General features: G+C 43.3%; 1 long non-coding RNA gene across 1 annotated transcript; it reads right to left on the bottom strand.

Moving 5' to 3' along the window:
• Positions 1-1,409: 1,409 nt before the first annotated feature.
• Positions 1,410-27,871, bottom strand: LOC116570138. The gene is made up of 3 exons (XR_004277293.1): positions 24,425-27,871; positions 13,736-13,821; positions 1,410-2,903 (listed from the first exon to the last, which is right to left on the bottom strand). It is a non-coding gene; the product is annotated as an uncharacterized LOC116570138 (long non-coding RNA).

Genomic DNA, 27,871 nt, shown 5'->3' with positions numbered 1-27,871 from the left:
TCTTGTGATCTCTCTCTCTCTGTCAAATAAATAAATAAATAAATAAATAAATAAATAAATAAATAAATAAATAAATGGGGCTAGAGCCCAGGATCATATACCAACTCACTGGGAGAACTAGGACTCTCATTTCAGTGCTCACGTGCATTCTCAACAAGAAGAATACTGTGAGTGTGTGTAGAGTTTCTACAGACCTGAAGGAAGAGCAAATGACCTCTCCAAGATCTCAGAGCTTTAAGTGTTCAAGCAGGACTTGAACCTATGCCCCCTGCCACAAGGGAGAGAGCGTTTGATGATCATCTTAATAAAAGGCAATGTGGAGATGGAAGTAATCAGATGGGAACGTGGTAAAGGTGGGAGCTGGGGGTTGGGGTGGACTGCGCCTTGGAAGACTTACCTGCTAGAGCCTCCACTGGATGAACTGGTAAACTGGGCTGGGATGGGTTAAGTAAATAGCTTAGAACTACCTAGAGGGAAAGCAGTGTAGCTGGTGCTTCTCAGCCTAAACTGAGCAGTGGACTAAATTAAAAACTGAACTGAAGAAAAATGGCGCAGACTGGTGGGGTGAGGGAGGATAGGAGCTCTTTATCAAGTTTGGTGTCTGGTCTGTCCCTGCCCTCTCTCCAGCATCGTCTCTCACCAGCTGAGGTCAAAGCTGGCCTTTGCAGAGCTCCTGGAATGGCCTTTTCTGCTCCACTTCAGGAGAGGATGACTGGTCCCTACGGAGCTCCCTGTGCCCCTCTGCCAGGCGCACAACCCCTCTTCTGAGCTCAGGTTCAGATTTCCAGCTCAACCCAGAGTTAACCAGGTGCAGAAGCACGTAGTCTGGGAGGCCCAGGGATCAACTGTCAGCCCCTCCTGGGTGAGGAAGAGACTGGGAAGCCAGAATCAGGGTGGATCTCAGCCCTGACGTAGAGCACCAGCTTATCTTGCTATCTGAGAACCTGAAGCCGCTTCTCCCAGGAGTGGGGGCAGAGCTAAGCCTCATGGTTTTCCAGGCACAGAGGCACTCAGCAATCAGAGATAAAGTGTGAGAACCATAGCCTCACAGGGCCTAACTCCCACTACCCTCTCCAGCAGCCAGCCAGGAACTCCGCATGGGTGTTTCTGACTCCTCCCCTCCATTCTGCCCCCACCACAAGCTTCACTTCCTGAAGCCAAACTTGAGTCCTTGGGGGGTGGGGGGGAAGCTCCTGATGTCAACAGCAGAAAGCCCAAACTCCTCCCCAGCACTAAGAACCCTCTATGATACCTATGCCAGCCCCTTTCCCAACCTCCCCCTCCCATAGCTACCCTTCCTGCACCTTTGGTCTCCAGTCAACACACCCACTGCTGTTCCCCAGACACCCCTAGGTGTTCCTGTCACCAAGAATTTGTTCTGACCACTACCTTTTAACCTCATGCTACCTTGGGACTTCTAAGGTCACCAACCCAGCAGGAACTTCTGCCATCTCTCTCCTGGTTCACAGTACTAGCCTCCCTACAGGTCTCCCTGCTCCCTCCACTGCTTCCCTCAGACACACCCCTACCAGCAGCCAGTGTGTGCCCCAGATCAAACAGCAACAGATCATGCCACTCTCTCACAGAGGTCCAAACCTCTCAGGAACTCAGGGACTAAGATTTGAAGCATGGTGTGTCCGTGAGTGGTCCTGTGAAGGGCTGCTTACACTAGGGAAACATTAGGTTTAATATAAGCATTTTCAAGATTTCCCCTTCCCATGTTTAACACTTTTCTCTTACTCTAGATTTTCATCACAACCTCATATGACTATTCAACCTTGTGTGAAGTGTGATCTGCCCACATTTTCTCTGCTATGGTGCTCAAAAGAACAGTATCCTACTATGGGGATTGGACACAGCAGTCTTGGTGACAGAGCTGAGAGCAGTCAAGTGGAACATGTTGAGAACAACCACACAGCAGAAACTCTGGAGAGAAATACAACAGTACACCCTCTTTCTGCCATATTCAAGAAAGTGTACCAGACACAGCTAGTCATCTCCCCAGCTGACTTCCCCCTTCTTTGCTCATAAGACTCTGATTATGTCCTGGTTTCAGTTAGCCATGTGTGTTCGAGAAGTCTTACCTCTTGGAGTACCCATGGGCTCAATGTGGATTTGTCTATGAGTAACCATGGTGATAATTCCATCACTCTTGCCAGGAATTACCTAGAAATGCCCACAGGATACTTTCCAAAGCCAATGAGATAGCCAGAAAAGTGTGCTGAGGGCTTTGAGAAACCTTTTTTTTTTTTTTTTTTTCTCTGAAAAAGAGCCAGGGGAAGAGAAGCAGTCCTTTTCTTTCTCTGACTGTTGTTTGAGCATGCCTCCTGTAAGTGTGGCAGCCATGTTGGCCAAACCAACCTGCTGAGGGCTATAAAGCAGAAAGATGGGAAGACACTCCGTGCCTGGTGACGTCATTGGGCTGCTGCAAGAGCCCACGTTACAGCTTTGGGCACCTACAGAGATACCAAATGTCCTCCAAGTTTAAGCTGCTTTTCCTTGGGCTTTCTGTTACTTGCAGTCAAATGCATCCTAACTGATACAGAAGGTGACCCTCATGAATGGGGGGAAAAATTCTTAGTTTATTCCCTTTGAGATTTCCTTTGCTATTTTTATAAACTCACAGCTGAAACATTGTCTAGTTCCATCCTCATTTTATGGAAAGAGAAACCAAGGACCAGGGAAGATCACTTTCTGTGGTTGCACAGGGAGCAAAACATCTTAGATGCTGTCCAGAGCTCTCTCGGGCCATCACCGTTTCCGGCTCCAAGTGGCTAGGCAGTGGCTGAGCTGACTGTTTGTAACTCTGACATTATGGAAGAGAGAGTGTTCAGGGTGTACCAAGCACTTCCACACGTTATCCTCTACAACAGGTTTCGGCTGCATTTTTTCAGATGAGGCAACTGAAGTCCAAGAAGAGAGAACAAACTCAGGGTCATGTGACCCTTTGAGAAACTCAACCCAGGTCTACAGCAAAATGAATTAGATGCCTGAGGATTTTTCCTCCCGGGATATGGGAATTGGGAGACTTGTCTGTTGGTTTTGACTGGAGCTGCAGAGAAGTCCTGTCTCTCTGGGCCTCTGAGTGGGGTAGATCGTCCACATGCCCCTGACTTATTTCTACAGGGTGTATGAGGCTTAAAGACACTGTCTGTGAAGTCTGTAGATCTGGCTGCTTCAGATTCTACAAGGTAGGACGGTTAGTGCCAAAGCCCAAGGGGACCGGCTCTTGCTTAAAATGAGTCCTACCATGGCAGACAGACATGCTACTCTCCCAGCTCCAGCCCCCAGTGGTCCCACCAAGGCGCAGGCTGCAGGATCAGGCCCACAGTTTACAGAACACCTGGGAGAGGCTGTGGGCAGCTGGGTAATTTCCAAATTAATTGTAGGAGAAAACTAACAAAACAATCTACAGGCTAAGCGTCCTGGGAGTGAGACTGACAGCCTGGAATCCAGCAAGTACAATGCTGCCCGACCACAGACGGCAGGGCCCTTCCTCCTAGGGGGAGGACGGCTGACTTCCTTCCAACAGGGGCCCGTCTGGGCCTGCAGCCGGGCCCGATAGGAGAGAAAACCCCAGAACTGAAACAGCCTTTCCGCCCAAATCTTAACCTACAATGAACATAAACAGCTTTCCCAAAACATTACAGCAAGGTTGACTGGCCCTGTAAGTTAGATGCCCTGGCAGAAACCTCACTTTAGCAAGGGGATTTCAGGTCTCATTTTGAACATTTTCTCCTGAATTCATCCTCATGCAGGAAATGAACCTGGAGTCTACCGTATATTACTAATAACAGTATGATCTTACCCAGGTTTGGCACTCTCCTGTTTTCTGAGAGGCTGCCTGCTTTTGTCAGGAAAATTCTGGCTCAAATCTTGGCTCCAGTACCTAGGTAAGTCTCAGGCTCACCTTCCCTAGCAATTAAATGGACACAGCACCGCCTTCCTTCTCTAATACCAACGACAATGGCTCATATTCGCTGAGCTCCGTGGCAGGCAGTTTGGTGCCTTCTGGTCTCCACAAACTCCCCTGGGAGATAATGACCACAAATCAGGAAATGGGGAGAGCAGAGTTGGAAGCCAGGCAGTCAGGCACCAGAGCTGCTGCTGCTGCTTTTTCTTTTTTCAAAAAAGATTTTATTTATTTATTTGACAGACAGAGATAAGTAGGCAGAGAGGCAGGCAGAGAGAGAGGAAGGGAAGCAGGCACTCCACTGAACAGAGAGCCTGATGCGGGGCTTGATCCCAGGACCCTGAGATCATGACCTGAGCCAAAGGCAGAGGCTTTAACTCACTGAGCCATCCAGGTGCCCCTGGGCACCAGAGCTTCTAAGAGATAACACTTCACATCATAAGTCTCCTGGTTCTGAGAGAGGCACTATGCTAGAAGTCAAAAGACTTGGCCTCACCCATCCACAGCCACCACTTTGTGCGTGATCATGGGTGAATCCCTTGTCTTCAGTAGTCTCATCTATACACAGAGTAGATGTGTGTGGCTGGGAGCAACCAAGTGGCCTTCTGTGTCTCTTTAGCATAACATTTGGTGAGTCTGAGTCTCTGTCGCCTCCATATGAAATGAGGATGGGAGTGTGTAATGGTGAACATTTTTTATAATTGTAGTGTGATGGTTTATTTCCAAGGCCCTCCATGCCATTACTTCATAAAGCCTTCTAAATAACCCCAAAGTGAGTGAGATGGGGGAGGTTTTACTGCACTTGTTTTTATAGCATGAAGAACTGAAGCCCAAAGAGAAGTCACGGGCAAGTACGGTGGATCCCACACTAAACTTGTGACATCAGTCTCTGACCTGGTGCTCCTGCTGTTATACTATGAATTTTGCAAATGAACGGATATCCCAGCACATTGCTAGTCCAGGTATAATGCTGTGCCTGGCATTGTGCCTTGCCTGTAGTGGTTGCTCACAGTATGCAGACCTAAGAAAGTGGCTTGGTAGCAAGAGGGAGGAAGGTCAATCCCACCTTGGTACTCAACCTGGGTCTAGGGAAGTAGGGCCAGTACCTACCCAGATCTGGGCTCAGTCTTATAGGTTGCTAGACCCAGGGTGCCCATGGATAGCCTGAATACCCAAGCCCTTGCTCTGTGTCCAGACTTATTATATTTACCTTCCAGATGGCGTACTGATGGTTGTCTCAGGCACGATGTGCCTCATACTTCCAGCATGGCTGTAGCTTCTGACAAGGCTCCTAAAGATCCCCTCTTCACAGCCTGTGTAGTTTCCACCCACCTCCATAAGTGTGGGTTGGACCTAGTGGTTTGCTTCTAATGAACAGGATATGGCAAAAATGATAGGGGGTCCCTTCCATGATTAGGTCACAAAAGGCTGTGACTTTTGTCTTGCTAACACTCAGTTTGTTCTAATGAAGCCAACTGCCATATTTTAAATACTGGATGGAGAGGCCCAGATGGCCAGGAACTAAGGAACTTATGAAGAACTAAAACTTTAGTCCAACAGAAAGAACTAATCCTGCCAGCAAATAAGTGAGAGAGTTAGGAAGTGGATCCTTCTCAGTCAAACCTTGAGACAACTGCAGGCTTGTGAGTGATCCTGAAGAAGAGGGCCAGAGAAACGGGGAGATGATAAATGTAACTGGGGTTTTTTGAAGATTTTATTTATTTGAGAGAGAGAGCACAAGTGGGGGCTGGGAGGGAAGTCAGAGGGAGACAGAGATGCAGACTCCTGGTTGAGCAGGGAGCCTAGTGTAGGGCTCAATCCCAGGACCCTGAGATCATGAACTGAGCCTAAGGTAGATGCTTAACCAACTGAGCCATCCAGGCGCCCTGATAAATGTAATTGTTTTAAGCTACTAAATTTTGGGGTAATTTGTTATGTAGCACCAGATAATTGATACATGGAAAGTGATATGGCCAAGAACCAAGGGATACCAGCAGGCTCTAGAAGTTAGCAGAGACAAATAATGGATTCTCCCCTGCAGCCTCCAGAAGGAATCAGCCTTGCCAACACCTTGATTTAAGCCCAGTGAAACTGATTTTGGACTTCCGACCTCCAGAACTGTGAGAGAATAAATACGTGGTCACCAAATTTGTGGTAGTTTGGTTTAGCAGCTATAGGAAATTAATATAGCTGTGTGTAAGAATTTTTAAATTTAAAAAAATTTAAATTTTTAAAAATTTATTTAAATTCAATTAATTAGAATATAGTATATTATTGATTTCAGAGGTGGAGTTCAGTGATTCATTAGTCTTGTATAATACCCAGGGCTAATTACATCACGTGCCCCCATTCATGTCCACCACCCAGTTACCCCATTCTCCCCCTCCCCTCCCTTCCAGCAACCCTCAGCTTTTTTCCTATGGCTAACAGTGTCTTATGGTTTGTCTGCCTCTCTGATTTCATCTTGTTTTATTTTTCCCTCCCTTCCTCTATGCTCCTCTGAAGAATTTCACTTCTAATACAGCAATATAGGCAAGTTGAAAGTAAGGATCAAAAATATATATCAAGCAAACATAATAAAAAAAAAAAAATCAAACCAAAAGTGCCTGAGTTCAGTCACTCAGGCGTCTGCCTTTGACTCAGGTTATGATCCCAATGTCCAGGGATGGAGCCCCGGTGAGGAATCCCTACTCAGTGGGGAGCCTGCTTCTCCCTCTCTCGCTGCCCCCCCCACTCATGTTCTCTCTCACTCACTCTGTGCTCTTTCTCAATAAATAAGTAAATAATCTTTTAAAAAGAACCCCCCCAAAATAAGGGCTATGTTAATTTCATATCAAGTAAACTTCAGAGCAAAGAAAACTACTAGGGACAGAAAGGGACATTACATAATAAAAAAAGGTAAATCTAGCAAGTATACTTAGAAATCCTAAATAGGGGGCATCTGGGTGGCTCAGTCAGTCAAGACTCTGATTCTTGATTTTGGCACAGAGCATGATCTCAGGGTCATGAGATCGAGCCCTGCGTTGGGTTCCACACTCAGCAGGGGCCGGGGGCTCTACTTGACATTTTCTCTCTGCCCCTCCCCCCACTCACACTCTCTCTAAAATAAATACATAATCTAAAAAAGAAAAAAAAATCCTAAAAAAAGAAATCCAAACAATAGAGTTAACAAAATATGTGAAGCAAATTAACAGAACTGAAAGGGGGAAGACAAATTCACAAATAGAGTTGGAGATTTCAACATCCCTCTCTCAGTAACTGGTAGAACACCTACACAGAAAATCAGAAGGAAACAGAACAATTCAACAATACCAAAATAGGATCTAATTAACATCTGTAGAACACTCTACCCTGCATCAGTAGAATGCACATGCTTTTCAAATGCCTATGGAACGTGTACCAGAATAGACCATATCCTGGGCCATAAAAAAAACCCTCAAAAAATATAAAAGAATTGAAATCATATATAGTAAGCTCTCCAAAAGGCTCTGAGAAAGATATCAGGTAGAATCTAAACACTTGGAAACTACACAGCACACTTCTAAAAACTCAATGGGTAAAAGAGGGGTATCTGGCTGGTTCAGTCAGTAGGGCAAGCAACTCTTGATTTTGGGGTCATGAGTTCAAGCCCCATGTTGGTAGAGATTACAAAAACAAAAAACCTCAATGGATGAAAGAGAAAGTCTCAGGGAATTTTTTTTTTTTTAACATGAAAGTGGAGGGGTTTGTATAACTTAGTCAGTTAAGCATCTACCTACCACTCAGATCATGATCTCAGGGTCCTGGGATAGAACATCACATCGGGCTCTCTGCTCAACCAGGAGTCCGCTTGTCTCTCTCATTTTTCTCCTCTCACCTGCTCATTTTCTCTCTCTCTCAAATAAATAAATAAAACATTTTTTAAAAAAAGAAAATGAAATATAACATATAAAAAGTTATGGGACACAGAAAAGTCAAGAGAGGGAAATTTATAGCACTAAAAGCATACCTTGGAATAGAGGAGAAATCTCAAATCAATTAAATTCTTACCTCAAGAAGGTAGAAAGAGAATGAAAAAGAAAGCCAAAGTTGGTGCCATCACAATTCCGGACTTCAAGCTCTATTACAAAGCTGTCATAATAAAGACAGCATGGCACTGGCACAAAAACAGACAAAATAGATCGATGGAACAGAATAGAGAGCCCAGAAATAGACCCTCAACTCTATGGTCAACTAATCTTCGACAAAGCAGGAAAGGATGTCCAATGGAAAAAAGACAGCCTCTTCAATAAATGGTGCTGGGAAAATTGGACAGCCACATGCAGAAAAATGAAATTGGACCATTTCCTTACACCACACATGAAAACAGACTCAAAATGGATAAAGGACTTCAATGTGAGAAAGGAATCCATCAAAATACTTGAGGAGAACATAAGCAGCAGCCTCTTCGACCTCAGCTGCAGCAATATCTTCCTAGGAACATCGCCAAAGGCAAGGGAAGCAAGGACAAAAATGAACTATTGGGATTTCATCAAGATCAAAAGCTTTTGCACAGCAAAGGAAACAGTTAACAAAACCAAAAGACAACTGACAGAATGGGAGAAGATATTTGCAAACGACATATCAGATAAAGGGCTAGTGTCCAAAATCTATAAAGAACTTATCAAACTCAACACCCAAAGAACAAATAATCCAATCAAGAAATGGGCAGAGGACATGAACAGACATTTCTGCAAAGAAGACATCCAGATGGCCAACAGACACATGGAAAAGTGCTCCACATCACTCGGCATCAGGAAATGCAAATCAAAACCACAATAAGATATCACCTCATACCAGTCAGAATGGCTAAAATTAACAAGTCAGGAAATGACAGATGCTGGCGAGGATGTGGAGAAAGGGGAACCCTCCTACACTGTTGGTGGGAATGCAAGCTGGTGCAACCACTCTGGAAAACAGCATGGAGGTTCCTCAAAACGTTGAAAATAGAACTACCCTATGACCCAGCAATTGCACTACTGGGTATTTACCCTAGAGATACAAACGTAGTGATCCAAAGGGGCACGTGCACCCGAATGTTTATAGCAGCAATGTCTACAATAGCCAAAGTATGGAAAGAACCTAGATGTCCATCAACAGATGAATAGATAAAGAAGATGTGGTATATATACACAATGGAATACTATGCAGTCATAAAAAGAAATGAAATCTTGCCATTTGTGACGACGTGGATGGAACTAGAGGGTATCATGCTTAGCAAAATAAGTCAATCGGAGAAAGACAACTATCATATGATCTCCCTGATATGAGGAAGTGGAGATGCAACATGGGGGGTTAAGGGGATAAGAGAAGAATGAATGAAACAAGATGGGATTGGGAGAGGGACAAACCATAAGTGACTCTTCATCTCACAAAACAAACTGAGGGTTGCTGGGGGGAGGGGGTTTGGGAAAGGGTGGTGGGGTCATGGACATTGGGGAGGGTATGTGCTATGGTGAGTGCTGTGAAGTGTGTAAACCTGGTGATTCACAGACCTGTACCCCTGGGGATAAAAATACATTATATGTTTATAAAAAATAAAATTTAAAAAAAGAAGGTAGAAGGAGAAGAACAAAGTAAACCCCAATGAATGGAAGGAAGGAAATAATAAGGATAAGAGCAGAAATTGCTGAAATTGAAAATAAACCAATAGAGAAAAATCAAGGAAACAAAGAGTTGGTTCTTTGAAAAGATGAATAAAATTTAAAAACCACTAGCAAAATTGATCAAGGAAAAAAGAGAGAAGAGACAAATCACCAACATCAGGAATGAAACAAATACTACAGACCCCACAGTCATCAAAAAGCTAATAAGGGAATTCTATAAACAACACAAAACACATAAATTTGACAACTTAGATAAAATGGACAAATTCCTCAAAAGACAAAAACTACAACTCACCCAATATGAAGCAGATAATTTGAACAGCCTTTTAAAGACAAAGGAAAGTGAGGTGCCTGGGTGGCTCAGTGGGTTAAAGCCTCTGCCTTCAGCTCAGGTCATGATCCCAGGGTCCTGGGATCGAGCCCCACATTGGGCTCTCTGCTCTGCAGGGAGCCTGCTTTCTCCTCTCTCTCTCTGCCTGCCTCTCTGCCTACTTGTGATCTCTGTCTGTCAAATAAATTAATTAAATTTAAAAAAATAAAGAGAAAGAAAACGGAATTTGTAATCTTTTAAAACTTCCAAAAAAGAGGGGTGCCTGGGTAGCTCAGGGTAGGTTAAGCCTCAGCCTTCGGCTCAGGTAATGATCTCAGGGTCCTGGGATTGAACCCCGCACCGGGCTCTCTGCTCAGCAGGGAGCCTGCTTCCCCACCCGCCATCTGCCTGCCTCTCTGCCTACTTGTGATCTCTCTCTCTCTCTGTCAAATAAATATATAAAATCTTAAAAAAAAAAAAAACTTCCAAAAAGGAGATTTCCATGCCCAGATAATTTCACTGAAGAATTCAACCAAATTTTTAAAGAATTAATACAATTACATAATCTCTTCCAAGAAGAGAAGAGAAAGAAATATGTCCCAATTCAATTTAGGAAGCTGGTATTACCCTGATACCAAAATCAGATAAATGTTGTATCAAATATACATGTATATTTATACATATATATATAAACTATGCACATACATATATAAATTATAGACTATTCCTCATAAGTATATACAAATAACTCTTTCTTCTTCTTCTTCTTCTTCTTTTTTTTTTTTAAAGATTTTATTTATTTGACAGACAGAGATCACAAGTAGGCAGAGAGGCAGGTGGGGGTGGGCGGGGGAAGCAGGCTCCCCACTGAGCAGAGAGCCCAATGCAGGGCTTGATCGCAGGACTCTGAGATCATGACCTGAGTCAAAGGCAGAGGCCCAACCCACTGAGCCACCCAGGCACCCTAGAAAACTCCTTTATAAAATATTGGCAAATAGAATTCAGCAATATGAAAAGAATTACACACATGACCAGAGTTTATTTCAGAGATGCAAAGCTAGTTCAACAGTCAAAAATCAATCATTGTAGTCCACCATACTGACAGGCTAAAGAAGAAAAAAAGTCACATAATCATATCATTCAATGCAGAAAAGGCATTTGATAAAATTAACATTTATGATAAAAACGTTCAGAAAAATAGGAAGAAAGGGGAACCTCCTCAACTTAAATAAAGAATGTCTACCAAAACCCTACAGCTAACATTATACTTAATGGTGAAAGACCTGGAGATCAAGATCACAGCAAAGATGCCCAGTCTCATAGCTCTTGTTCAACATAGTACTAGAAGTTCTAGCCAATGCAAAAAGAAAATGAAATAAGAGGCATGAAGATTGGAAAAGAAAAAATAAAACTGCTCCTATATTCAGATGACAAGATCATCTACTTTGAACAACCCAAAGACTCCACAAAAAGGAAAATGAAAAGAAAACAAAAACAAAAACAAGATGGAAGGAAGCAAGCAAGCAAGAAAAGCTCTTGGAACTACTAAGTGAATCCAGCGAGGTCACAGGATACAATGTAAACATACCCCCCCAAAATTGATTTCTATGTACTAGCAATGAAAAGGTGAACATTACAATTAAAAATACAATTGCACAAAAAATTTGTATGTAAATCTAACAAAAGTTGTACAGAACGTGTATGCTGAAAACTCTAAAACTCTGATGAAAATAATCAAAGAAAATCTAAATAAATGGAGAGACATATCATGTTCATGGGTGGAAAACTCACTATAGGAAGCTATAAATTCTTCCCAAATTCATTCACAGATTTACTGTAATTCTTATCGAAATCCCAGTAAGAGGGATCCCTGGGTGCTCAGTCGGTTAAGTGTCTGCCTTGGGCTCAGGTTATGATCATAGGATCCTGGGATTGAGACCCGTATCAGGCGCTCTGCTCAGGGGGAAGTCTGCTTCTCCCTCTTCCCTCTGCCCTCCTCATCCCCACTTGTGCGCTCTCGCTCTCTCTCTCTCTCTCTCAAATAAATAAATAAAATCTTTTTAAAAAATCCCAGCCAGAGCTTTTATTGATACAGACAAAATTCTTCTAAAATGTATGTAAAGGCACTAGAATAGTTCAAACGATTTTTTAAAAATTAAGTATATTCTGGGGTGCCTGGGTGGCTCAGTGGGTTAAGCCGCTGCCTTCGGCTCAGGTCATGATCTCAGGGTCCTGGGATCGAGTCCCACATCGGGCTCTCTGCTCAGAGGGGAGCCTGCTTCCCTCTCTCTCTCTCTCTGCCTGCCTCTCTGTCTACTTGTGATCTTTGTCAAATAAACAAATAAAATCTTTAAAAAATAAATAAATAAATAAATAAATAAATAAATAAATAAGTCTATTCTATCAGTTTGGGCGACTATAACAAAATACTATAGAATGGGTGGCTTATGAACCATAAGAATTTATTTCCAACAGTTCTGGAAGCTGGAAGTCTGAGATCAGGGCATCAGCATGGTTGGGTTCTAGTGAGAGCCCTCTTCCAGACTGCAGAATGCTAATGTCCCATTGTATCCTCATGTGGTGTTAAAAAGGATGAGAGGGCTCTTTGCGGTTTTCTTATAAGAGCACTAATTTCATTCATGAGGGCTTTACCCTCATGCCCTAATTACCTTCCAAAGCCCCTGCCTCCTAATACCCTCATATTCAGGGACAGAACCTCAACAAAAGAATTTTAAGAAGACTAAACATTTAGTCCCTTGCAAAGTGAGAGGAATCATTTACCCAATTTCAAGACTTCTTTACTACAGTAATCAAGAGTGTATGGTATTAATAGAGGGAAAAACACATATCAATTAAAAAAAAAAGATAACCCCAAAATATACTCACACAAATATCACCAAGTTATTTTTGACAGTGGAGGAAAGATGGCCTTTACAGCAAATGGTCTTGGGACAACTGGACACCCACAGGCAAAAAACCCCAAAACAACACCAGCACCTCACTCTAACTCCCATATGTCATACAAAAATTAACTTGAAATGGGTAACAGACTTAAGCAGAAAATGTGAAACTCTAAAACTTTTTGAAAAAAGGTGGCAGAAAATCTTTGGGATGTAGGACTAGGCAGACAAATAGTTCTTAAACTTGGCAGCAAAAGCACAATACATAACAGAAAAAAATGCTAAATAGGACTTTATTAAAACAAAAAACAGGGGCACCTGGGTGGCTCAGTCATTAAGCGTCTGCTTTCGGCTTGGGTCATGATCTCAGGGTCCTGGGATTGAGCCCTGCATCGGGCGCTCTGCTCAACGGGGAGCCTGCTTCCCCCTCTCTTTCTGCCTGCCTCTCTGACTACTTGTGGTCCCTCTCTCTGTCAATTAAATACATAAAATCTTTTTTTTTTAAGATTATTTATTTGTTGACAGAGAGAGATATCACAAGCAGGCAGAGAGAGAGGGGGAAGCAGGCTCCCCGTTGAGCAGAGAGCCTGATGCAGGGCTTGATCCCAGGACCCTGAGATCATGACCTGAGCCAAGGGCAGAGGCTTAACCCACTGAGCCACCCAGGCGCCCCAATAAATAAAATCTTAAAAAAAAAGAAAAGAAAAACATTTGAAAGATGCTGTTAAAAGGAAGAAAAGACAAACTACAAACTAAAAGAAAATATTTTCAAACCACATATTTGACATATGGCTTAGATCTAGAATATATAGACAACTCTCAAAACTCAACAGTAAGAAAAAAAAATACAGCTAGAAAATGGGTAAAAGAAATATTGCACCAAAGACGGTGTACAGATGGCAAACATGCACATGAAAAGATGTTCAACATCATTAGCCATTAGGGAAATGCAAATTAAAACCACAATGATATATCACTCCATACTTACCACAATGACTAAAATAAAACAAACAGTGACAACACCAAATCCTGGCCAGGACTCAGAGAAACTGGATCACTAACGGTAATGCTGCTCTGGAAAAACAATTTGGCAGCTTAGTATATAAAGCTAAACATGAAACCACCATACACTCAGCAGTTGCACTCTTGGGCATTTATCCCACAGAAATAAAGCCTTACATTCACACTAAAACCTCTACAGGAATGTTTATAGCAGTTTATTCATAATAGCAAAAAAGCCCCAAAAACCTAGGAAAAAACCCAGATGTCTTGCAATGGGTAAATAGTTCCATGGTACATCCATACCATGGAATATTACTTAGCAATAAAGGAATAAAAAGGAATGAATTATCAATATACACAATAACTTGGATGAGCCGCTAGAGAATTATGCCAAGTGAGAGAAAAACCAATCCCAATAGGTTACATGCTGTATAATTCCATTTATAATATTATTTTTGAAATGAAAAAATTACAGTAGTGGAGAACAGCTTAGTGACAAGCTGTACAAGGATCTCACTATATTATTTCTTACAACTGCATATAAAGCCATAATTATCTAAAGGTATTAAGTTTTAATGTAAAAATATGTCACATTAATAAAATTAGCCTAACAATATCAGTGATAATGTCAGATAAAATATATTTCATGGCAAAAAAAGAAAAAACCCTCACAAGAAATAAGGTGGGTCACCTTATTTCTGTTTTGTAATAATAACACTTTCAAATCACCAGGAAGATAATAACTCTAAACTTGTATGCATTTAACAATACAACTTTAAAATACAGAGCAAAAGTTGGCAGAACTAAAGGAGATTTTTAACAAAGACACCATCGCAGAGAATACATCTCTCTCAGTAATAAAAGAGAAAGAGATTGAGAGAGAGGAGAGAAGGCTCAAATAAATACAATTAGTTGAGGAAAAGAGGACATAAACACAGATGTAGCACATCTTGCAAATGTACGCCAAAAGACGTGTGCAAGAATATCCACAGCAATCTATTCATGGTGCTAAATAACTGAGAAAAATCCACAAATGTCTATCAAATCAGAGTGCATAAATAAATTGTGGTATATTCATACAATGCAATACGACTTGGAAATGAACGTGAATGAACTACACCTACAAGCATCAAAATGGATGAATCTTACAAACAAAATGTGGAGCATGATAAAGAAAAGGCACAGATGAATACATGCTTTTATGATTCCATTCACAAAAATGCTAAATGGATGAAACAAAAGAATACCTTTCTTGTCTAGAGGTTCACACATATAGGAGTGATACTAGAAATTCGCTAACTATTCGGCACAGGCACCAACCAATCAGAGCGGACACGCAGCCAACCGAAACATACGCCAGCTGTAAACAATGGAAAATGCTGTACCTGAGCAACAGGCTGAATGTCAGTCCTCTGTACCATCATGGTACAACTACTACAAAGAAATACATGAGAGTAATTAGCACAAAAATCTTGTTAGTAGTTACCTTGGCCTGGGACGAATTAGGAAGAAATAGGGGAGAGGAATCACAGGGGGTCTGTGATCATTGTTCTGATGTCTTAACATCAGGTGGCTGGCTCAGGGATGCTCCTTTGATATGATGATAATGATGATGATGGAGGGGGAGGAGAAGGAAAAGGAGGAGGAGGAGAATACTGTACCAACTTCCTCTTCTATATGGATGATATATTTCACACACAAAAAATTTTTTAAGAACATTGGATTTAGATTAAAAAATCTTGGGTTCCACATTCTGTATAAAATTCTTACTAACTAAAGCTCAAAAGGTGTGACCTAACCATCTATGATAATGGCCTCAAAACCGGCCTCCTGGGTCCAGAGCTCACTCTTCTACACGTGACTCCACTGCAGAGCTTTCCTTAAGTTCCATTCTCATGAACATGAAGGGTTTGTCAAATGTGAAAGTTTCTGAACCCAGGGCTGCCAGGGTGTGTGACTCCAGGGTCACCATTCACACAACTGTCTACGGAATTGGTCTTCCGAGCAATGCAAGTAGTGCTCCTTCGGTTTGTGTAACCTGGTGCTGCGAGCTCACTGGAGGAGAACTTCTGGAAAAATAAATTAGCCACTGGGTTCAGGACAAAGAATTCTGTCTATGGCAACAAAATCATTATACAGGAGTTTAAAAGGTTAAAACTTCTAAATCCAAACCAACCTCCAACATCTATAGTCCATTACTTTTTTTTTTTTTTAAAGATTTTATTTATTTATTTATTTATTTGACAGACAGAGATCACAAGTAGGCGGAGAGGTAGGCAGAGGGGGTGGGGAGCAGGCTCCCTGCTGAGCAGAGAGCCCGATGGGGGGCTCGATCCCAGTACCCTGAGATCATGACCTGAGCCGAAGGCAGCGGTTTAATCCACTGAGCCACCTAGGTGCCCCTATGTCCATTTCTTTATAATAACTATGGTCATGACCCAAATTTTTCCCTTTACAAAGCATCTTCATCACACTCATTATCCCAGTCTCAACCAATCAGTGTTTCCCCTGACATAATTCACAATTGGAATTGGGGCTCATCACTTTCAGTTATGACAAGTTGCTCAGTGCCATTCCCTGGGGTGCCCCCCCTTCTGTATGTCCCTTGGGATAGTCCAATCTGCAGCCCACTCACATTCAACATCCTTCAAGGCCCTTACAGAATCTCACCAGTAGAAATGGATCTTTGTTACACCATAAAAGCACTACATTGGGTGTTTGTCTCTCTACATTTGAAGCATCTAGTAGATTTATCTCTTTACCCCTCTGTTCTTAGGACCCTACTAATCAGTTTTTCAACCTCAGCGCTATTGAGACTTGAGTCCAGATAATATTTTGTTATAGGGGACTGTCTTATGCATTGTAGGACATTTGGCAGTATCTCTGACCTCTACCCACGAAATGCCAATACCTCCCCCCTTCTTCCCTACCCGTATCCCACTGTGACAGCCAGAAGTATCTCCAGACATTACTGATGTCCACAAAGGGTTAAAATCATCCCTTCTTGAGAACCAGGCCCTAGGCATGAGTACCTCGAGGACAGAGCAGTGACTTATTTACCCTGTATCCCAACGGTCTAAAATTGTCCTGGCACAGAGGAATTTACCAATATAAAAAATCACCTACTGTGTGCCAGATACAGTCTGACATAGGTCAGTGTTTACCCTCCAGTCATTGAAGGCCACCTTCTTTTTTCTGCCATATCTGCATGCCACCGAAACTAGTATTAACTTGATATTTTCCTTCACATTGACTCATTTGATCCCAAATCAGCCACTCAACACGGTACCTACACACAGTAGGTACAGAATATGACACAGAGGATTCTTAGTAAATATTTGTGGACTCTTAAGTGAATTTCCCTTTCCAGCTGTCAGTATCAGCTTCATGGGGAAAAAACCTGATTCCCTGATTACCTACCAAGTCAGTTAGGGACCTCTCACTTTATGTAATAAATAAATCCCCAGAATTTTGAAATTTTGACACTATGGGATTTTATTTCCCACTTGTGAACAGTCCATCTACGCTTTTCCCGATCACCAGGTGACTCTCCATGTGGCAACTGAGCACCCTCTTCTCCATAGCTAGGCCCTGAAGCGACACGCATCACTTACATTCACCTTTCAGTAGTGAGAACCACTCCCAAGTCCCCAGCTCAGGGCAAAGGGGCCTGGAAAAGAGAGTCCCTAGCTAGCCAGCTTTATTCAGTGATGCTTCAATACTGTGGAACTAGGTGCACTGTCTTGGTGGACAGCTAGCTGGCCCTGCCTCAGCCCATGTAAGGTACTGTCAGCTTACATCTCAGACACTTCTTTCTTCCCCAGAATGTCCCCTCCAAAGCATCCTATCATCCAGACCGGCTAACTGTGCCTCTGATATAACCTAGAAGGAACAGAGGAGGGGAATTCTTGTCTATAATGCGTTCCCAAAGCAACATGCCCATCCTATCCTTTCCACCTACTGTCATTAGATAAATGGTAAAACCAAGAGAGGAGGAAAAACAAATTCTACTCAGGATTACCCACCAAGTCAGGGGCAGTAGAGGACTCTGAGCTATCTGGGATGGCAACAATAAGGCCCATCCACCCACCTTCCGTGAAAGCAGCCTGGGAATTAGTGTGGATGCCTACGCCCTGCTCTGGAGTTCCTGACACCTCTTCTTGGATCTAGGCCCTTTCAAAAGGAGCATTTCGAATAGGAGCCATCAACACGTACAGAGGGTGGAACTTAATCCACAGAGGATCATTAGCTTCACCCAAGTGATGGGACATCCATCAGCACCTCCCATTCTTCCACCAATTATCTATCTGCTAATTATCTGGGATTAAGAATTGACACGGAGCGACATGGTCATTAACCACATATTTGCACAGCTTATTCATGTTAGTGGGGCTGCTCGGTCTCACCAGGTCTAATTGGACACGCCCACAATGCTACACAACATATTTACATCTACTTGGCTGTCAGCAGCCAATAAAGGACGGCAGGATGTGTTTACTTCCAAAGCGACTTGGCTCTTGGCAAGACCTTTTTTGCAGGCATGCTGGGTGTCTTGGCTTTCTGGCAGTATGGACTGCGGCTTAACTCAGGGCACATAATTATTTGTCAAACATTTGTTAGCTCAAGCACTGTAGCACAGCACTGGCCCTAGGAGGTTTCACAAAGATGAATGAGACACTGTTCCTACCGCCTTCAAGGTTGATCTCCAGTCAAGGAAACACATGCAAGCAGAGGTTTCTAAGAGCTGTGAGAGAAGGAAAGCAGAATGCCACGGGAATGCAACATTGGGAAAGATCTGTTTGATCTGAGAAATCAGGGGAGGCCTCCCAGAAGAGGTGGCATTTTCAGCAAAAAGCCACACAGAGAAAGGAATTCTAGGCAGAAGGAATGGCGGAAGCACGGGCACAGAGATGTGTGAGAAGATCAAGGAGTGACCTAGTGTGGATGACACACATCACAGGTGGGAAGGAGGTGCCTGGGAGAACACTGAATGTTCTGCTAGGGTTTGGAAATGTTTCATCTGGGTATCAGGAACATGGAAGCAACACTGTTTTGGTGTGTATGCGTGGGTGGGCATGTTTTAGTAAACTTTTTTTGAAATATAGCATACATATAGAAAATTGTAAACATCTGGCCACACCTATGTAAATATCACCTGGATAAAGAAACAAATCATTACTAAAACTCCTGAAATCCCTGTTAGTCCCCTTTCAGGAACTACCCAATCACGAGACAAACCACTATCCTGACTTTAATACCATACATTAGTTTTCCCTATTTTCTTGCATGTGGCTTCTTTCAAGCAACATGTTTTCAAGACTCATCATGTGGCTTTACATGAATGTAGTTTGTTCTTTATCATTGTTAATATTCCACTGTACAACTATACCATAGTTATTAACAAGCATTGGGTAGTTTCCAGATAGGCGCTGTAAATCTTGTTGCACGTGTCTTTTGGTGCTGCTGTGGACGTGTCTGTTGGGTACCTACCAAGCAGTCGAGCTATAGGGCACAGGGTATGCAGATATCTATGTGAATAGACATGGGGGTTAGTTTTCCAAAGGCGTTCTGTCCATTTACACTCTTACCGGCAATGCATGGGAGTTCTGGGAGTTCTATATCCTTGCCAACACTTGATATTGTCAGTCTTTTTGTTTATCCTTGTTTGTTTGGAGGGGAGTGATATGACCCCACCCAAGTGGAAGGGTAGTCCCTCTGGCAGCAGCACATAGTGTGGTGGTTAGAAAAGAGGGAGCTGGCACAAAAGGACCCGTCGTGATGTCGACAGTAAGGCCCAGGAGAGGGGTAATGATATCAGTGGCGATAGAACTAGAATAAAATAGGCTGATAAACAGAGGCACTGCAGGGGGGAATACACGGAACATGAATGCAACGTAGAAGTGGACTTAAGAGGGAGGTGGAGGAAGGTTTCTGTGTGGGGTGGCTGACTGGGTGAAGGGTGTCAGGTCGGAATGCAGGAGAAAACAGCCTAATTTGGGACACACTGTGTTTGCGATATAGGATGACAAGATGGAGACGTTCAATAAACTGTTGGTTAGATGGGTCTGTTGCTAAGGGATGAGGTCAAGGCTGGAGACACAGCGTGAGGATTTGTCATCACAGAGGTAAGGGTTGAAGCCAGGGGTGTGGATGAGATTTCCCAGGGGGGTGTGCGGGATGAAGAGAGGAAGGCTGAAGACCAGTCACTTAAATTCAGGGAATGAGTTCGGGAAGAACAAGAGACAACATCGCTTCCCTGTGAAATGCTGGCAGGGGCTGTGAAGCGTGAGTCAGGCCCTTTGAGCCCCAAGCAGCAGCCTGGGGTCGGTCTCACCAGCCACAATTTTCTCCTGAATGAACTTGCATCACTAACCTCAAAACTGCGTTGTGAAATCCGCATCAGATTGCGTACCGCTGGCAGCCTCCTGGGGACAATGGGACTCATAGCATCTTGGGGCTGGGAGTCCTCTCCACCTCCACCACATCTATGCCAATTAGTTAGTTATCCAGCACCCCAGGCAGGGAACTCATAACTTCCCACGGAAGCCATTCGCCCCTTGAGCAAGTGAGGCTATCAGAAAATGTTTTCTTACAAATGAGATCCAACAGGTTTAAGTCAACGGAAAACAATAAAGCTACACTCCAGTGGTGATGACCCTGGATAGAGTAAGATTCAAGGACTCTGCATTCTGGAAAAAATCTGTTTCTGTTCATGTATCCACCACCATCTTCCTGCTGGTGTTGGGGTCATGGCGTTTGACTCCCCCCAGGAAGCTACAGTGATTTCACTACCATTTGCACACTGGATGGGAATGTGCTCATCCGCTTCAGGCATTCTTCTGGCTTCATCAAGCAGTGAGTACTGCCCTGGAATCTGGCCAGTCTCTCAGGACTCAAGCAGTGCATGCCACAGCACAGATCCACCAGGCTGGACACGCGGGAAGAATGAGCGGCTGCTAGCTGAGAGTGAGCCCACTGCAAGCAAGGTGGGCACAATGCCATACTGTTCAACATTTTTTTTCTAAATATTTATCTGCACCTGGCCCTGTGTGGGTCTTTGGAGAAAATGAAGGAAGACAGATAAGAAATGGCTCTCATCCTTGGGGAAGGTGGTGGGAGAAACAGACAATGCAAGAGGGAAAGGTGGGTGAAACTTTTTTTTCGTTTGCTTTATTTTTATAGACTGCCAAACACCCACCTAAGCAGCCTCTGTATGATCTGAAATATGGAGATTTTTATTCTGGAAAAGACATCGAGGAAAACTGCCCTTCGCCTCAATGGAAAGAGTGTTTTAAAACAACTGACATAGCATAAAACTCCAACATAGGCCGGCCAACTGAAAAAACACACACCATTTTCTCCTGACTACAAGACATCCATTCCACTAGAAGACCTCAGAATGAAGATTCTTAGGAATTTTCCAGAACGTACAGACTTTGGAAGTAGATAGCTTGTACCCAAGAAGACAGGGTAAGATTAACTTTCTGATTCTACAAAATCCTTTTTCTTTCCCTTTGCCTATTATCGTACATTGATGCTCTCTCTTTTCTCTCTCTGATTTCCATTATCTTCATCCTATTACTTTTGACCCCCTATGATCATCCTGACTGCCTGACTCACAGGCATGGAGTCCCACTGAGCATAGCATATGACCAGGGGATTCACTTCATAGTAAACAGCATCTGGGAATGAGCCCATGGTCATGGGATGCACTGCTTGATATCACGTATTGCACCCAGGGAAACTAGCCTCATTGAACACTGAAATGCCCCTCTAAAGGCACAAGGTACCATCTCTAAGGCAACACCCTGAAAGGGAGAGTGTCATCCTCCAGGACATACTGTATTCATTAAATAAGAGACCCCTATATGGTGGTGTGCCCCCAGTAAGAAGGACAGATGGCCTGGGAACCAAGGGACAGAAGCAGAAGTGGCCCCACTAACCATCAGTCCCAATGACCTACTGGAAGATTCTGTGCATCCCATTCCCACACCTTTGGGGTCTGCAGAGTCACACTTCCTCAATCTCATATGAATCTGGTCAGCTTATTATGAGTCTTCAGTTGGACTTTTTTTTTTTTCCAGTTGGACTTGACTGGAACTTATTGTTTTATTAGGAAATTAGTTGAGGGGCACCTGGCTGGCTCAGTCAGAAGAGAATGTGGCTCTTGGTCTTGGGTGTATGACTCTGAGCCCATATGGGATATAGAAATTACTTCAAAATAAAATCTAAGGGACACCTGGGACACTCAGTCAGTTAAATGTCTGCCATAGGCTCAGGTCATGATCCCAGAGCCCTGGGATCGAGCCCCACATCCGGCTCCCTGCTGCCTGTTTCTGCCTCGGCCTGCTGCTCCCCCTGCTTGTGCTCTCTCTTTTTCTCTCGATCTGACAAATAAACAAATAAAATCATTTTTAAAAATAAAATAAAATCTTAAAAAAAACATAAAATAGGGGTGCCTGGGTGGCTCAGTCAGTTAAGCCTCTTAAGGCTCTGGTCATGATCTCAGGGTCCTGGGATCAAGCCCTGTTCAGGCTCCCACTCAGTGGGGAGTCTGCTTTTCCCTCTGCCCCTCTTCCTGCTCATGCTTTCTCTCAAAGAAGTAAATAAAATCTTTAAAAATAATTTTAAAAAATAAAATATCATTTAAAAAAAGAAAAGAAAATTTGTTGGATTTGCTCATCTTCTTGAATGTGGTGATGGTTTCACTGGTATATGTATGTGTCATAACTCATCAAATCATACGTTTTAAATAGTTTACCTCAAAAGATGGTCAAAAAGAAAAAAATGGGACAGTGATGTGAAATACATCATCTCAAAAATATTAAGACTTCAACAGGGATTTTGGTAAAAATATAGAAACTAAATAAGAAAAATCAAGAAACCCTTCAAAGAAGTAAGTATAGGCATGATTCAAAATTAGCCAAACATATTTTCATAATAACTCTAACAGCTCTCTTTAAAGGTTGGAGTATCTTAAAGATAAGTCCTCACCTACTGAAGTCAGGATGCGCTTGGGTGTGCAGGCTGGAGCAGGGCCTAGGGAGAGGGATTGCTCTATAAAACCAGAGAGAAGAATGACCATGCTGGGCAAAGTGGAGGCAGGTGGGGCCTGGGAGAGAGGGAAAAGGGATAGCAGGGCAGGATGCTGCGTGGGTAGAGGAAGAAGAGTCGAGAGCCCTTAGGAGCAGAGCAGCACAAAAGGGGCTTTGGGAAGAAAAGAATTAATCAGAGAGGATCCTGAAGGTGATTTCCATGGTGTGTGCCATGGGCCTCTTTCTCTCGGGTCTCTCCTGCACTACCTTTAGCAAAAGCTGCATTGCTCACTAGTTTTTTTTTTTTTTTTTAATATGAAAGTGGATTCTTCTGGAATCCTGAAGAGGGTGGGATAAGGTGTACGCCTGTGTTGATGCAAGACAAAAACAGATTATGCAGAGAATGAGAGATTTTGTGCCCTTCCTTAGAAGAGATCTCCTAATTGAAGAAAATGAACTGAGGACTCTACACAGAAAAGCCTTCTCTGAGATTTTCTAAAAAAAGAAAGAAAGAAAGAAAGAAAATAGAAAGTAGAAAGTACTTTTATCCACTTTACAAATGAATAAAAGAGAAGGAACGTAGAACTCCATTAATGCATTACAGAAAAATTATCCATGAATTATGATCTATCCGTGAATAATGTCTAGCAAGGAAAGAGTAAGAATTGTCATTCATTGACAACTGACAATTCAGATGTCTCTCCGCATCAATGCAGAAGGAAGAAGAGGAGCAAAGAGGGGGCATTTGCCTGTTCAGTCCAGAGCTCTCAAGAATTAAGCTTATCATAGGGGAAGAGAGGAAAAAATAAAACAAGATGAAATCAGAGAGGGAGACAAACCATAAGAGACTCCTAATCATAAAACAAAAACAAGAACAAAAACAAAACTCAGGGTTGCTGGAGAGGAGAGGGGTGGGGGAATGGGGTAACTGGGTGATGGACACTATGATGTGATGGACATGACGTAATAAGGACTGGGTATTATACAAAACGGATAAATCACTGACCTCTACCTCTGAAGCCACTAATACATTATGTTAATTAACTGAATTTAAATAATTTTTTTAAGATTTTATTTTATTTGACAGAGAGAGAGCACAGGTAGGTAGAGAGGCTGGCAGAGAGAGAGAGAGGGAAGCAGGCTCCCTGCTGAGCAGAGAGCCCGATGTGGGACTCGATCCCAGGACTCTGAGATCATGACCTGAGCCGGAGGCAGCGGCTTAACCCACTGAGCCACCCAGGCGCCCCTGAATTCAAATAATTTTTTAAAAATTTTTAAAGAGTTAAGCTTTGTCTCTCCTTCCCATGAGACCCAGGTCTACAGTCTCCTGCTAGAATCCACCCCTCTCTGAAAACAAAGTTCTCAGCAAAGAGACTCATAGGAAGGAATCAGACCTAGAATGTTTTTGAGTTCCCTGCCAGGTCCATCAGTGGAAATGAAAAATGATGGAGCTGGGCAGTGGGTCTTGCCCACTAGATGGTGGTGTGAGGTACAATGGTTAGGACTCTAGGTCCTGATTGGGTACAAATTGTCTAACTTTCCTAAGGCTCATATTCCTTGTTGAGATATCCTTGGCCTGCGTCCCTCACAGCATGGTTATGAGGATCTGATGGGATAAAGTAAAAAGCGCTATTCCATACCTGAGCCTGTCGGTTGCTGTCACTGACTGATCTGATAAACGAATGCTTGGGAATTTCAGAGTCTCATGTCCCAAAGGACCATTTTACTCAGCCTCCTAGATCCTTTTGCTGTTCTCTTCACCACATGTGACCAAGTCTCCTGGTGTCCCAGGTTGGACAGCTTGCCAGAAAGGAGCTCATGTGACATGGGACCTGCTTGCTCTTTGGAAAAGCATTGATCAGTCTCTTTCTTCTTGTACTTCTATTCCTAGCATGGCCCATGTGATTCCAGGGCCCTGCTGCTGCCAAACTTGAAATGGGAAGGTAAACTTAAAGGGAGGGAATGTGAAAGAAAGCTCCTGCGAGAGAAATTACAGAAGTGTCATGAGGTCATTGATGTAGGGGAACAAGACTCTTGCCAGGCCTGCTGGGTCCCCCATCCCCACCTTGTTCCTGGCTGCAGCCTGTACTTCTTGTCTTGTGCGGCCACCTGGGCTAACTTCTTCATGAGGGCAGCAAGATCCCTGCTGGAAAAGCTTCCCCTTACCCTGAGGCCTGGCTCTGGGGCACTTGCAAGCAGGGTGCATTGACATGGTAGCCTCTCTCCCTCAGTCCTGATACCTGAAAGCTTCTGAATATACAAGTCAGGAAAGGAGTGCATTTCTGGATTATGGAGAAGAAAGAATAGGAGGAGGGGACTTCCCAAACAATTGAAGCACATTAGTAAAATCTTCTGGGACTACATTAGTTTCTTGCTGACACAAGGGACACTGAAGGTTCTCAACCCTTGTGGAGTAACATAGATAAACCAGAGCAAGTGCACCGTCCTCAGTTCCCAAGCCCTAAACACTAGAGGGAGACGGAAGGCTCTTTGCACAGAACTGGAACCGGCTCTCCCAGAGTCTCCCCTCTCTGCAGTCCTTGGGGCTACTGTCCTGGTCTCTGGACAGGGTTGATCCCCACTAGTGTCTTCCTTTATCTTATTTAGTGGATTCCCTAATGGGCCCAGTTCATACCCAGGCTGAAGAATCCCCACTGGCCTCAGTCCCTGCCCCAGGACCCACCTCCAATTTCTCTCCCACTATGTCAGCCCCAGTTAGGGCCTGTGGAATGTCCTTTCCTAGACTCCAGGATGAAGTATAGTCTCTCACCTAAGGGAAATTCAATCCCTGGATTGGCACCTGTAGAAGCAGCTGGAACATTTGTGATGTTTGTCCTCTTTTATTTCAAAGATCTCAGGAAATCTTTAATCCTTTGGCTCCCAACAGTCTTCAGTATAACAGCACAGGAGGCTCTCTGTCTCAAGTACCAGGCTCCATCCTCGGTGGAGAATTACCTAGCAAGGAGATCGGGGGCAGCTGGAGCATCACCTTCGAAACCCTCATCCAGCACTCAGCCCATCTAGCACAGATACAGCCTCAGGGCAAACTAGCAGGGACTTCTCAGCCAAAGGACAAATGTGGACCTTCACAATCCTCTGTCTTAGGTGCCAAAGGAGCAGGGAAGGATCTAGGCCAGATGACACAGAGGCATCCAGGAAGTTTCCATGTGAGGGGCTTGGCAAAGTGCCAGGTAGGGAATGGTCTCCAAAGAGTATGGAGCATAGCCCACTCCCCAAGGATAATCTAGTATTTAGAAAGCTACCCCATGAGGAGCTTAGGGTCTGATTCTGAAGAGAGTGACTTGGTAGGCCACTAGGGAATAACTCATCAAAGGGTTCAAAGGAGAACCTAGACGAGAAGCAACTGGAAAACACCCTAAAGATTCACTTGGACAAAAGTTTGGGTAGGTATCTCCAGCAGGAGCCCTTGTAGATGTGTGTAATTCATGGCTTGTTGCCAACTGCTCCCTCATTGAAGTACTATAGCTCATAGGAAACTGGAAATTTGGCACCTTCATGAATCAGGAACACTGCCTAAATACCTCTTGGAAGCTTTCCTTCCTTAATCCAGGCATTAGATAAGCACTAAAAGCCCAGGTTTTATAGTTTGGGGTATAGACGAGGTAGAACTTACCTCTCAAGGTCATCGAATCCATACAGTTGTTATGTTGATAGAGACTCTATCATGATTTCTTCCTGGTCCGCATTTCTCTCCCAGCCACCCATGTTTCAGGGATGGCTAAGCCAAGGTTCCTTATTAGCTCTTTGAAAGAAACCATTCATTGCACAGGTCCAGAGACAAGCTTATCACAAAAAATGCAGTTCCTACCCTGGACAGTCCTCTCCTTGCCTTTTCAGTGTGAGCAAGGAAACCAGAGGGCCCTGATATGTTGGTCATGGCTCACACAGGGCCGTCAGTCTAAGGAGAGGAGGAGACAAACTTTTGCCCATTATCATGGACAAGTCATGGACAAAATGTCACTGTATGGGGGACAAGAGAGGCAGTCCAGAGTCACTCCAGACAAATGATGGCAAGACATGTCCCAAGGGATAAGAGTAGTGTTGTGTACCCAGACTCCAGCTATGAAGTAGTGCCCCACAGGCAGAGAACAGAGAGAAGAGTGTCTAGATGGGATCCCCACAGAGAGATCTTCTTGGAGTTTGCACTTTAGAAAGATATTGGACGTAAGTTCACAGATTCTCTCAAGGATCAAATGATCCAGGGAGACAATGAAGTCCAAGAAGACTTCAGCTGCTAAATTATAACTGGAAGATGTTCTGAGAATCAGTGAACTAAGAGATCCTCAGAAACTAAATGTCTGAGTGGCCAACGGGCTCCAGTGGCCAAGTATTGTCCCCATCCCAAGCATCAGTTACCCAAGATCTGGAATAGCCAAGCCTTAAAGAACAGCTTACTGATGGATTGGAAGTTGAGATGCAGAGCAAACATCAGGGTTTTCCCACCGAAGTGCCCCTTGCCTTAGAGAGCCTGCCTACTTAATTTCCTTGAAACTATAAATCTTGAGAGTTGATATCTTTATACTACGTCCTCTGATTCACATTGTAGGTATTTCTATTTCTGCAATTTCTCTCAGCAATTTTGTGTACAGACACCACGTATCTTGGTAAATTTTTTGCTATGTATTTCGTAATTTTATGCAAATGGCATTTTCATTTAAACTTCCAATTGCTCATTACTTATAGAGACAAATTTTATTGTTTTTTGACCTTATATTCCATACTTTGTTAAATTCACTTATTAGTTCTAGTGGCTTTTGTTGATTTAGGATTTCTTCATAGATATGTGATCTGTAAATAGGGAAACTGTATTTCTTTCATTCTAATCTATATGCTTTTTCTTTCTTTTTCTTGCCTTACTGCTAGTACCTCCAGCACAATATTGAAGTAGTGTGTGTAGACATCCATGTCTTGTTCTTGATCTCAGTGTGGAAAGCGTTCAGTCTTTCACCACTAAATACATTGACAGTAGGTGTTTTGTAAATTGCCCTTTATCAGACTGAGGAAGTTCCCTTCCATTCCTAGTTTTGATGGTTCTTTTCAAAAAATTATTTATTTATATATTTATT

Source organism: Mustela erminea, chromosome 12 (assembly GCF_009829155.1).
Source record: "Mustela erminea isolate mMusErm1 chromosome 12, mMusErm1.Pri, whole genome shotgun sequence".
NCBI classification, from domain to species: Eukaryota; Metazoa; Chordata; class Mammalia; order Carnivora; family Mustelidae; genus Mustela; species Mustela erminea.
This window is presented reverse-complemented; position numbering and strand designations above follow the sequence as displayed.